The following is a 12,471-nucleotide window of genomic DNA, read 5'->3' as shown; positions in this document are numbered from 1 at the left end:
CATGGAGGTTACTAAGACAAGTATGGAAGTGAAACAGCACTATTGAAGGCCTGCCCTGGATACTCAGGTTAGGAGGATGATTGTTAATTGTGCTGAGTGTTTGTTGTCGGATAACATTGGAAGACAGTATAGACACTTGCATCTGCCTCAAATTTCAAAGGCAGCCTGGCGAAAAATTTGGGTTGGATTTCTCGGAGCCATATACAATTTTACCAACAGAAATGAAGTATTTGATTTTGGCCATGGATTATTATTCAAAGTGGATGTATTAAAGATTTGCGGAATCACCTGATACAGATAATACTATTGAATTTTCAAAGAGGATATTTTTGTTGGAGGGGCACCTAAGGCTTTAGTCACAGACAACGGGACACACTTTGTGTCTGAAACATTTGCAAATTCATGAATACGCGGAATTTAAAGCACCTCAAAGTGGTGCTATATTAGCCACGGTCAAATAGCTTGGTTGAACGAGGTAATAAAGTGTTAAAAAAACAGGGATACAAACAACATTGCAGAGGGTCTGGAGGTGGGGGAGTTCCTAGACCAGAAAGTGTGAAGTTATAACATGTCACTACACTGTACCACAGGAGCTACTCCATTTATGCTGTTATGGGGCAGGAAGCGCACACAGTTTTATTTCCGTCTTGGTTGTGGGAAATGAAGACAGAGAAAGCAGGTGTGGATTTAAGTGAAGGAAGTGTGGCAACTAAGGTGAGGGCAAAGCAGTTATTCATGAAAACTTTTTTTGACAAAAAAGAGTTATCTGACTGACGGACATAACAGTAGGGGAATGGGTGATAATTAAGAAACCTCTCAAGGTAAGGAAAGGGGACTCTGTATTTTCAGAGCCTGTGCAGTTTAGCAAGGTCATTAAAGGAGCGCCTTTCGTGGAAGGTGAAGGTTGGTGGAACAAGAGGCAGCTGGTGAAAGTGACACAGGATCAGGCTAAGATCATTAGGCACAGGAAGGACGGGATGAAGGATCACAAATGGACACATTGGTTACAATCTGGGGCGGGGAGCGGAACCGTGACTGATGGTGGTTTGGAAGTGGTACCTCGGGGACAGATTCAAATGCCAGTGGGTCTGAGGTGGAGGGAAGAGTCTAGTCGCCTGGTCAGAAGAGCTCATATTAGGTTCAATGATTTTGTTAGATATTAGCTCTTACCCTTCAGGTTTTGGGGAAGGCCATGCAATGTAATTGTTATTTGTTAAGGAGTTATTTGCTTGTTTATCCGTATCTTGAACATTTATTTATTTCTTTATGTATTTTGTTTTATTTTATATAAGGGGGAGGTGATGTAGTATGGGAATGGCTTTGAATGTTCTTTCATTGTTATGATTTGACTGTATCCTCGCACATGGATCGAACGCTGGTAGGAAGGTTCGAATGGCAAGGACAGTTGCGGGTCGACCTTCAGACCAGAGAGTCGCTGCTTGTCGTGGATGAAGCTGAAGAAGAATAAAAATACATTTGAAGCTGACTACAGTGTGTGCCTTCACTTACTGCACTAAGGCCTTACCAGAACATTATCTATATATGCCTAATATTTATTTTATACTTGTGTTGGTCCACTGAAAGTTATCATCATCACCTTCACACACAGGTTCTCTCTCCTCCACTCTCAAACTACTGTCTCTTCTCGCTTGAGTCTCATTGCAGCTTACCACTCATGCTCCTCCTCTTCCACACACAACACATCCCGCTTCTCTCTCTAACTCACGCACCTTGTCTGTCTCTATTCTTCACTCAAATTAACCCATTTCCTCTTTTAACTAACTTCACTCTGTCCTTTAAGTCTCTCGGCTTCCTCTTTCTGCTCCTATCACTATACTCACCCCTGGGTTGACTGTCTTACATGGTCTGCAAATTATGACCCCTCTTTACCCCACCCAGCACTGCCCGTCTGCTTGTGTATATATCTGAGTTTTTGTTCTTGATGTATTCTAGTGGTTTGATAACTTCTCTTTCGTTCCGTACCTCTCACCCTTTTTCCCCTCTTACCATGTCAGTACCAGCTTATCTCTCTCTCTCTCTCTCTCTCTCTCTCTCTCTCGACCTCTGTAAACACTCCAACCATTCCTTACACCCAGTGTGTGATGCTCTATAATATCATTAGTGACCCTGGCATTGTTCCAACTCCTAGGTAACCATGTCATGGGTAAGATTTTAGAGCCCCAGTAGTCTTACCATATGAGCAGGTCATAACACTTCCGCTCTCCCACTTGGAGACCCTCCTTCTCTCCCACCCTGTCACAATGTACCCCTCCTCTCTCCTGTTCTGAGTCCCTCCTTCTCTCCCACCCTGTCACTCTGTACCTCTCCTCTCTCCCGCTCAGACTCCCTCCTTCTCTCCCACCCTGTCACTTGCAACATGCTGTCAATGCTTACCCTGTGCTTCTGTCCCTTCCCCGCTCCTGTCACACCTATTGTTCCTGTGCGCGTGTCCCGGCGCACGGTTAGAATATTTGTGTGGGAGCGGGAGAGAGCTGTTGGTGAACGGCATTCTGATATGACTCACTAATAAAGACGGTCGCATCCTCTGCTTGTCTACTCGTCACTACAAGCTTCCTTTTGGTGACAATTACGGGATTTTAAGGCTCCATGCTTTTGAAGTGCTCGGCATAATCGCCGCGGCAGTGCACTCAAGGCTGTTGCTTCCTGGTCATCCCTGATCGGCTCTTCGACGCAACGTGGTGAGAAGGGGTCATCCGACTCCTTCCGACCACCACTGCTTCACGCCCACGCCTACTGTTAATCCCTGCATCATATTATTCCTCTTCCCCTCCCTCTGCCAGCCCGCTACAACAAAGCGTGACTGAGTGAGCCAGTTATTTTTATACTGTCCACCGAGTGTTACCTTCAGCAGACACCGGAGGGAGCCAAAGCATCACTTAATTCTGCACCTAGAATAAAGATTTATTGGCTCAATCCACATAAAATAACGGTGGACTGTGTCAGCATGGCTGGGATAATGAACGCAGTGGCTATGCCCAGCACCTTTTTGGAAGTCCCTGGGCCACCAACCGAAAGTTGGACGCAGTGGATTAAATGTTTTGAAAAACATCTGGAGGCAATTGATGGAACTGAATATAATCCAGCCAGGAAACAAGCCATGATGTACAACTTTTGGGGGCAGAAGGAAGGAGGTTATTTGATCACATAACTCTTATTGAAAAAGAAGAGGAGGACGAAGAGTGGAATGTGTTTGTTGAAGCCAAAATGAGAATGAAGAATTACTTTGATACTACTATGAGTGTGATAATGGAGAGGTACAACTTCTACTACAGGTACCAAGCACCGGGTGAGGCAATTGAATCATACGTTGCCACACTAAGGATGTTGGCCACAACATGTGCATTCAGGGCTACAGACGATATGATATGCGATCAGGTGGTGATGCGCACCATGTGTGAGAAGGCCCAAGAGAAGCTTTTGTGTCATAGGAACCGGAACCTGGAAAAGGTGATTTCCACTATCAAGAGCATGGAAAGATCAGCTAAAGGAGATAAGTTACTGCGCAAACCAGACACCCAGCAAGTGAGCGCAATCTAGTCCATAAAGATGAAGAATCTGTATCCAATAGACCACGCAAGAATTTCACAAGGAAGACCTCCAGCACATACAGCGGAAAGCCTAGCAGTTACCGTTGCGGATCCAGTGCGCATGTGGCATCAAGCAAAGAGTATCCTGGATGGGGCAAGTTCTGCCAGGGATGCAGAAAAATGGGACATTTCCTTAAAGTTTGCAGAACTTCACGTACAAAGAAGATTTATACAGTGAATGAATCCAAATCAGAGGAAGACTCTAATGGGAGTGAACTATTGGAGAACTTGGTATTGCTGATTGCCATCATTAACAGAGAAGATGGGCAAAACCAACCCACTAGTAATGTCGACGTGAACGGAGAAAATGTCGAGATGTTGGTGGATACTGGATCAAGAAATACAATCTTGTCAAAGGACACCTACAGTGGTCTAAAGTGCAAGACACAGTTGGAATCCAGCAGAATTGTTCCAGGTGCATATAGCGGACACAAGATAAAAATATAAGGGGTGTTCAAGGCGGATTTGACATTCAAGGAGAAAAACACCTTCACAAGAATCTTTGTAGTAGATTACAATGTGAACATTCTCGGTTGGTTGGAACAACAAAAACTGAAGATGATTATCAACCCTTGCCAACCATCGTATGTATTCAGCATTCAAAAAGGCGACTTGGAAACCAATCTCAAGGAATTCAAGGGGTTGTTCAGTGAGCAATTGGGATGCTTAAGGGGACTTCGAACCCCAGATTATTCTGAAGAGTAATGCATACCCAGTGAACCAAAGGGTCAGGAACATACCGTTATCTGCCCGCGCTGAAGTTAAGAGAATTGGTGCAAGGACGGCATATTCAAACCAATCAATGCGTCTGAGTGGTTGTCGCCCGTGGTTATTGCGAAGAAAAGGAATGGAAAGATCTGCTTATGCGTAGACCTTCACGAACTAAACCGCCATGTGGTAGCTGATTGCCAACCCCTGCCTCTGATAAACGGAATGGTGATGACATTGGGTCAAGCAAAGATCTTTACTACGTTAGACTTCAGCGTAGCATACCATCAAATACAACTATAAGATGAGTCAAAGAAATATACTGCGTTCATCACTCCAGAAGGCGCATATCAATTTTGCAGATTACCCTTCGGGCTGTGTTCAGCATCAGCTGTATTCCAGCGCACAATGATTCAGGATAGCGGTCTCACATTGCAAAAGGACAAGTGCAAATTCCTCAAAGGAACTGTAGAGTACTTAGATCATTTCATCGATGAAAATGGAGTACGACCCAAGCCGTCCTTGATATCTGCTATTTTCTGTTCACCAAACCCAACAAATAAGGAAGAACTTGCATCCTTCTTAGGCATGTGTGAATTCCACTCCAAGTTCATACAACGTTACGCAGCCAAGGTCGAACCACTTTGAAAAATGATAAAGAAGAATGCAGAATTCATTTGGAATGAAAAATGCGAACAGAGCATAAAGAAGGAACTCGAGCAAGCCCCATCACTCCAGTCATTCAACGATAAAATGCACTGTAACCACAGACGCCAGCCAGATCGGGCTGGGGACTGTGCTCAGCCAAAGGACTGAAAAAAGGGATAAAATCATTGCATTCGCATCTCGGAATTGAAGGGGCCCAGAGATAAAGTACTCAGTAATTGAGCGTGAATTATTGGCTTGTGTTTGGCCTGTTACAAAATGTAAAAGTTTTTCGTGGGGCAAGGAATTCACCATCCGCACTGATCACAAACTGTTGGTCAGTATACTTGAAGGGAAAGGTTCTAGTCGACCCTCGCCGAGAATTGCGAAGTTGGTATGCAAATTGCAGGAGTATCAAGTTAGGATACTCCAGGCCGAGTGAATGTGTAAGCAGATTTTTTTCATGTGCTCCCTGTTAGGAAGAATCTGAGTGTGATGAGGGTGAGGAAGATGACTTGCTTGTTGCATGCTTGTTTGAAGGTCACGAGTCCAATGGTATCATTACATAGTCAGAGGCGAGAAAGGATGACACAGTGTTTGAAGGAATTAAGAAGTATATGGTCAAAGGTTGGTCACGAGAAAGGACATTAGACGAGACTCTCAGACCATACTGGAAAATTAAGGAAGTCATCAGTGTTGTCAAAGATATCATTCTCCGGGGTGAGAATTTGATAGCACCAATGTCCATAAGGAGCAGGTTGGTAGCATTAGCCCGGGAAGGACATGTGGGGATGACAGGCACCAAACAGAGACTGAGGGAGAGATACTGGTAGCCCTCCATGATGGATCATGACATTGATGTATTTTTCCCTCATTGTTCAGTTTGTGCTAAGGCAGACAAAACAATGACAACGCACCATTGCCCCATGACCTCTGTTGAACTACCTGTGGGTCCATGGATCAAAGTCGCCATCGACTTCATTGGACCAATGAATGCTTTGAGTCTAGAGATACGCTATGTCAAAGTATTAATTGATTACTTCAGCAAGTGGGTGGAAGTCAAATTTGTGTCTCACCCCACCATGCGTGAAGTAGTTAACGTCTCGAAGGAATTGTTTTGCATAGAAGGTTTTCCTCATCAGGTCATCTCCAACAACGGTGTGCAGTTTGTATCCTCTGAGTTGGTCTCATTCCTAAAAAAATGGCATAGAACATGTGAGGTCCTCTTTATACCACCCACAAAGCAATGGCCAGCTATAACGGCCCAATCGCTAAATCAAAGAAACTATCCAAATGGCTTTAAAATCCCACATTCCTGTCGAGGCAGCACTACGCACCAGGTTGTGGTCATACCGCACCACCCCTCACAATACCACTGGTAGAACCCCATTTGAACTAATCAGGGGTACCGCAGCAATTACATGATTGCAACCACATTGGTCCTTGGCTTGGAAAAAATGGGAAAACAAGAACTACAAAGAGAAAGAGAGCAGGATGAGAAGTCTGGTGGACAAACAACAGGAGCGCATGCACATTAATTACGATACAAGGGATGTAGTGAAAGATATGTCTGTGAAAGCAGGTGATGTGGTGAGAGTGAAGTACCCTAGGAAAAGAGCAAACATGAGTAAGTACAGTGAACCTAGGTGTGTGGTCAAAACCAAGGGCACTGCCGTCCTCCTCGACAATGGCCAGTGGTGGAATGGTTCAAAGGTTGCTAGAAGTAGGATTCCTGAGCTTGTGAGCAGGCCATACGAGTTGCAGAACGATGCTCTGGCATCCTCAGCAAAGGCACGCAAAGGTGAAGTGTGCGGTGCTAGCACCAATTCTGCAACTATTGGTGATCTCCCCAATGTGTCTCCTCCAGGGCTGGCAACTAGTCCTGTTGATACTGTTCGGGACAGGAGAACAATTGTTCCCCCCCGTAAGATTTAAAGACTATGCAATGTACTAGTTCACCTTTAAAGAAAAGTAAGAAAAGTGTTTTCCCTGCTTAGTGAAAACTGTGTAACTTCTTAGTTTGTCTTAAAAAATGGGAGAAGATGTAACATGCTGTCAATGCATACCCTTTAACTTCTGTCCCTTCCCCGCCCCACCTATTGTTCCTGTGCGCGTGGGTCCTGACGCGCGATTAGAATGTTCGTGTGGGAGCGGGAGGGAGCCGTTGGTTAACGGCATTCTGATATAACTCACCAATAAAGATGGTCGCATCCTCTGCATGTCTCCTCGTCACTACACACTCTGTACCCTTCATTTCTACTGCTTCGAGGCCCTCCTTCTCATCACTCTGTACCCTTCCTCCCTCCCGCTCCGTGGCCCTCCTTCTCTCCCACCCTGTCACTTTGTACCGTTCCTCTCTCCCAGCCGGAGTCCCTGCTCCTCTCTCACCATCACTCTGTACCGTTCCTCTCTCCCGCTTAGAGTCCCTCCTTCTCCCCCACCCTGTAGCCTTCCTCTCTCCCGCTCAGTCCCTCCTTCTCTCCCACCCTATCACTCTGTTTAACCTTTCTTTTTCCTGTTACCAATCCGTTCTCTCCTGTGTTGTTCTTATCTTTACTTTTACCATAACGCTTTTGCATCACTTTTACCCACATGCCTGTCTCTTTCTCCCTTTCTAAGACTTCTCTCGTCCGTTTTAAAACAATTGGTAGCTTCCTACAATATCCATGCCCTTCCTCCCTTCTCCAAGGGCCCCATTTTAGGTTTCTCCTCAGAGCTCCTCACCTGTATAGTGGTCATAAACAAATGATAGATAAGTATTCCTTAATTTATGAACAGATATTGGAAAATTCTGTCTCTCCTGCAAAGACCATAAAGAGACTCTGCAAGTTTCTAGTGACCGTTTAGTGCTAAGACCCAAACAGAAGGCCCAAGAACTGAGACCTTCTGACCTGCTATGAAGTTGGTGCCACACTTAAGAGTTGCGGTGGAGACACCTCATAGATACATGATCATTACTAACATAAAGGGGACCTGGGAGGTTTTGGGTAAAGATAGCCGAGGACAAAAGGCTTAGCCAAAGTGGTGAAACAGATAGGATGAAATGTAAGTAACTCAGACAGTGTTGGGAAGCAGTGTGGGCAAGCAGCAGCGAGCAGTGTGGGTGAGCAACAGCGAGCAGTGCGGGCTAGCAACAGCGAGCGGCACAGGCTAGCAACAGAGAGTGGCATGGGCGAGCAAATAGCGAGCGTCACGGGCGAGCAACAGCAAGCGGTGCGGGTGAGCAAAAGCAAGCGGAGCGGGCGCGCAACAGCGAGCGGCACTGTCAAGCAACAGCGAGCGGCGTGGGCTAGCAACAGCGAGCGGCGAGGGCAAGTAACAGCGAGTGGCGAGTAACGGCGAGCAGTGCGGGTGAGTAAGAGCGAACAGTGTGGCTGATTAACAGCGAGCGGCGTGGGCGAGTAACAGCGAGTGGCATGGGCGAGTAACAGCGAGCTGCGTGAGCAAGTAACAGAGAGCAGCGCGGGCAAGTAACAGAGAGTAGTGAGGGCGAGTAACAGAGAGCAGCGTGGGCGAGTAACAGAGAACAGTATGGGCGAGTAACAGTGAGCTGCCTAGGCGAGCAACAGCGAATACTAAGAAGTTACATTTCACAGCGAAGGGAAAGGATAAAAGGAGAGTGCGCAACAATGACGCTGTAGTGGTGTATGGAACGGAGGGGAGGGGAAACAAATGTATGGGGCAGTGGGGAAGATGTGGCAAGTGCCTAAATGTGACAACATGGGGGGGAGGTGTATGTACTGGACAGGGCATTGTGCAGCAAGGCAGGGTTATGTGGCTAGGAACAAAGAACAGCATGACGTACATTACTGGAGTCAACAGAGGGCCCAGAGGTGTGTAGGCCCTGGACAACCCTCAGTGCGACTACATCCCATAGCACGCAGGCAAGAGCCTGTGCAGGGCTTAACGAGAGCGGGAGTTGGGGCACATCTTCATTAAACTGACTGTGCATGTCAAGAAATTGTTGACATTGACATAATTTTCAACCAGGTGGAGGTCAAGTTTCGGAAACCAGTTGGCCGATTAGGATTCCGAGGCCTGGGGCATGCTAGAATAATGAAACCGGGCAACATGCCACGAGTCTCTAAATGAGAGGAAAGACATCGCTCGGAGGGCATGCCACCAGTCTGAAGCTGGTGAGCACACTGGGATTCTGAGATTAGAGGCTATGCAATAAATCTGAAAAATGGGATCCAGCCATGGTTGAGAAATGCCTTAATTCTGATACTGGTTGACAGTCTAAAATTCTTAAACTGGTCAACTGGCTTGCTTCACTCATGGACTGTGGGAAATTTGAGCATGCTACAAATTTGGAAGCTCATGGACTTGGTACGATTTTTAAACTCACAGGCATTCCGCAATCCGATATTAGCGGCATGAAAACATTCTAAGCCTGAAGTGAATTGAGCTGACTCTTAAAACTAGGAGGCATGCTCTGATTCTGAAAGTAGCAGAGGATCTTAGGGTTCTAAAGTCTGCTGACCAAATAGATTATGGTTGCCATATTATGCAACAAGGAAAAATGTCTGTGTTGCTGCACACTGAATCTATTAAGAAAACTGATGTACAGAAAGGAAGTCATGGTCTTCCCCTCTGAGGTCACCATACATCCTATAGCCACTACAAAGTATATTCCTCAATATTCTTGGAACTAAGTTTTGATTGTAAACACTTGTCTTAATTTATGATAAGCATTTCTTGAGGGACTTGCCAATCTGTTTAGCGGCCTAACTCTGTACACTACATATGGGAATAATATCAGTGGATTTGTTAAAAACTGTTTCTATTAAGAGGTTTTCAATGAACAAATGCAATTCAACGTAAATACTCGATCTGACACTTGGAATCACATATGCTCGTATTCAATGTTCTCCAATGAACGGGTGTATAAGACTCCCACATGGGTCAAGACATGTAAACACTTTAGGTGCCTAGTCCTCCCTTCCAGTTCTCAAATCCTCCCCCTGAGCAAGGCTCCAATTTCTATTCAGCCACCTCAGGTCCTTTTACCAGTAAAGGAGCTCATCCCTAGACCCGAAAGTCTCTTCTTGGACACCAAACTTTCTCAAACTTCAGAGGGAATCCATTTGCCCCTAAGACAGACTGTTCCGCAAGCATGCACCAGTCCATGTGCCCTCCATTATTCCACTGTTGCAAATCTGTGCTCCCCACCATCTGACAAGATATCCGCTAGCCACTATTAGTGCCGTATTGTACCTGGACCAGAAAGGCTGTAAGCGTGGTCAGCTCCATAAAGTATGAAGCAGCGTACCAGTCTTGCCAGAGCCTGTCAGGCAGTATTCATTGTCTGTCCTCCCCACATAGTAGTCTGGGCCATGCAAAGTATGCTCAGTGCAGGATATTAATTTGTACCAGTCAAAATCCTGCCCTAATTCCAACCTCCCTAGGGTATCCGTATGGTGTTCTGTGGCTATGTGAAGTAAAGAACCTGTGCGAGGGGGTATGCAGGATTCAGGACTTTAGGCGGTTTCCTCCCCACCTCTTGTGGTTTATCCCAGTGACATACTAGGGTGTGCTTCATCTGCGTGATTACGCTACCTGGTATTTTTTCTCAAATGCTTCAAAGGAGAGAAGTCCCTGCTTATCCTATGTCTCCCCGTTTGGAAATGCTGAACATGTCCCCTTGTCTCCACCCCTCAAGCCCATTCAAATCAGTTAGAAGGTTGGAGTCCCACAGGGGTTGTGTCTAGTGTAACCTTCCCTTTCCAGTTCAGCATCCGCATAGTTTTTTTCCCCATATCCAGAACACTGTGTCCGTCGTGGACTGACCTTGGGCTAGTCGAGCTATGCTATACAGTCTAGATGGGTACCCTCGAGTGCCCATATCATGTCTATCTGCTCTCAGTGCCGGCTCCTGCTGGTCCGTGAACACCCAGTAGTTCACTACCAACTGTTGCACTGCCCAGTAGTATAACTTCAGATTGGGGACGGATATTTCCCTGTTGTAGAGGTTCCTAGTCAGGGTCGCCAGTGCCATTCTCAGTGAACCACCACCCCTTAATAACAGTCTTGTCAGTGTGCTCACAGTCCACAAGATTTTGTAGGGGAGTTCAAAAAGCGTGTTTTGCAGCATCTATAAAAATTTTGGTAGCGATATCATTTATATATGGTTGCTCTACCCAGTAGCGAGATGGGGAATCTGCAAAAGTGACTCACTTCTTCCCCGTATTCTTCAAGGACCTTACCTAGATCACGTCTTTGAAACTCAGCCAGGTATAGCGTTATCTATTTGCCCAAGTATAGAAATTCCTCACCCGTCCAGCAGACGGGGTACTCAAAGCCCGTCTGGGAAGCTCAATGGGGTTATCGGGAATGCCACTGACGTGTCAATTAATGTGTATCCTGGAAATTCTCTAATATGGTCAGAACTTCTACTATTCTGGCAACAGACTGCAGTGGGTTCGTCAGGTATAGTACAATATCATCCGGGTACAGACAGCTTATGCCTTCCCAATCTGGCTTCAACCGCATCCCATATATCTAGGCGATCACTCTCATCCAGTTGGCCAATGGTTCCAGTGCTAGCACAAAAAACAGGGGGGGGGGGGGAGTGAGCACTCTTGCCTTTCCCCCCTCTCCTTGCCCCCCTCTCCATTTCAATTTCCGTGTACGCAGCTGCCCTCTCAGAGGTATTGACTTTAGATACGGGCAACAAAGTCAAGTGGCTGACTAATCTCAAAAAATTGCTAATTGACTTGGGGCTGTCCGGGGCATGGGCAAGCCAGATCCCCCCTACCAAAGACCTTAAACGGCTTTATTGGAATTGGGTAGCAGAACGCGAATTGAGAACACTCCACTTGGGGAAACTAACTGAGGAGTACTTTTCCCACAAACAATATAGCTGTTACGAACCATACATGGATTTCATCCAAGTGCCAAGAGATAGAACCTTGTACATTCAATTTAGAATAGGTTCTTTACCTTGAATTCGTTTACAGCTAAATGGAATCCAACAAAACCCTTTCCACAATCATGCCCTTGTTGTCCTGCCCCGGAGGAAAGTATTGCCCATTTCCTCTTCGCTTGTCCGGCGTACAAACCGGCAAGGGCTAGATGGTTAAAACCAGTCTGTAGGAATCTTGGGATAACAAAACACTTGGATGCCCTTCGAATTTTAAAAACAGATGGCACCCCATCACTGGTCTGCGGGGTGGCCAAGTTCTTGGGTTGTGCATGGTACAAGCGTAATAAGTTGTTAAAAAATCCAGTTAAAAAATCCAGTCACATAAAGCCCCCTGCAGTGAAAATGTTTTATTGCCAAATTGGTTCTATTAGAATGTTTTGTTTTATTACTTCGTGAAATGTTGCTTTTAGATGGAATATTCCAATTATTCTTCTCAAAATTTTTTATCTAAATTTAACTATGATATAATTGCTGTGCTTTATGCCTCTTGTTTTCTGAATGACTCTTTTTAGAGTTGAATATAATTGGTTAAATCAATTTTCAACTCTGAAATTACATCATAAATGGCAACTAAAAGTAGAATGC

This window comes from Triturus cristatus, chromosome 12 (assembly GCF_964204655.1).
Source record: "Triturus cristatus chromosome 12, aTriCri1.1, whole genome shotgun sequence".
Classification (NCBI taxonomy): Eukaryota; Metazoa; Chordata; class Amphibia; order Caudata; family Salamandridae; genus Triturus; species Triturus cristatus.
The sequence above is the reverse complement of the archived record's forward strand: the minus strand, read 5'-3'. Positions refer to the sequence as shown.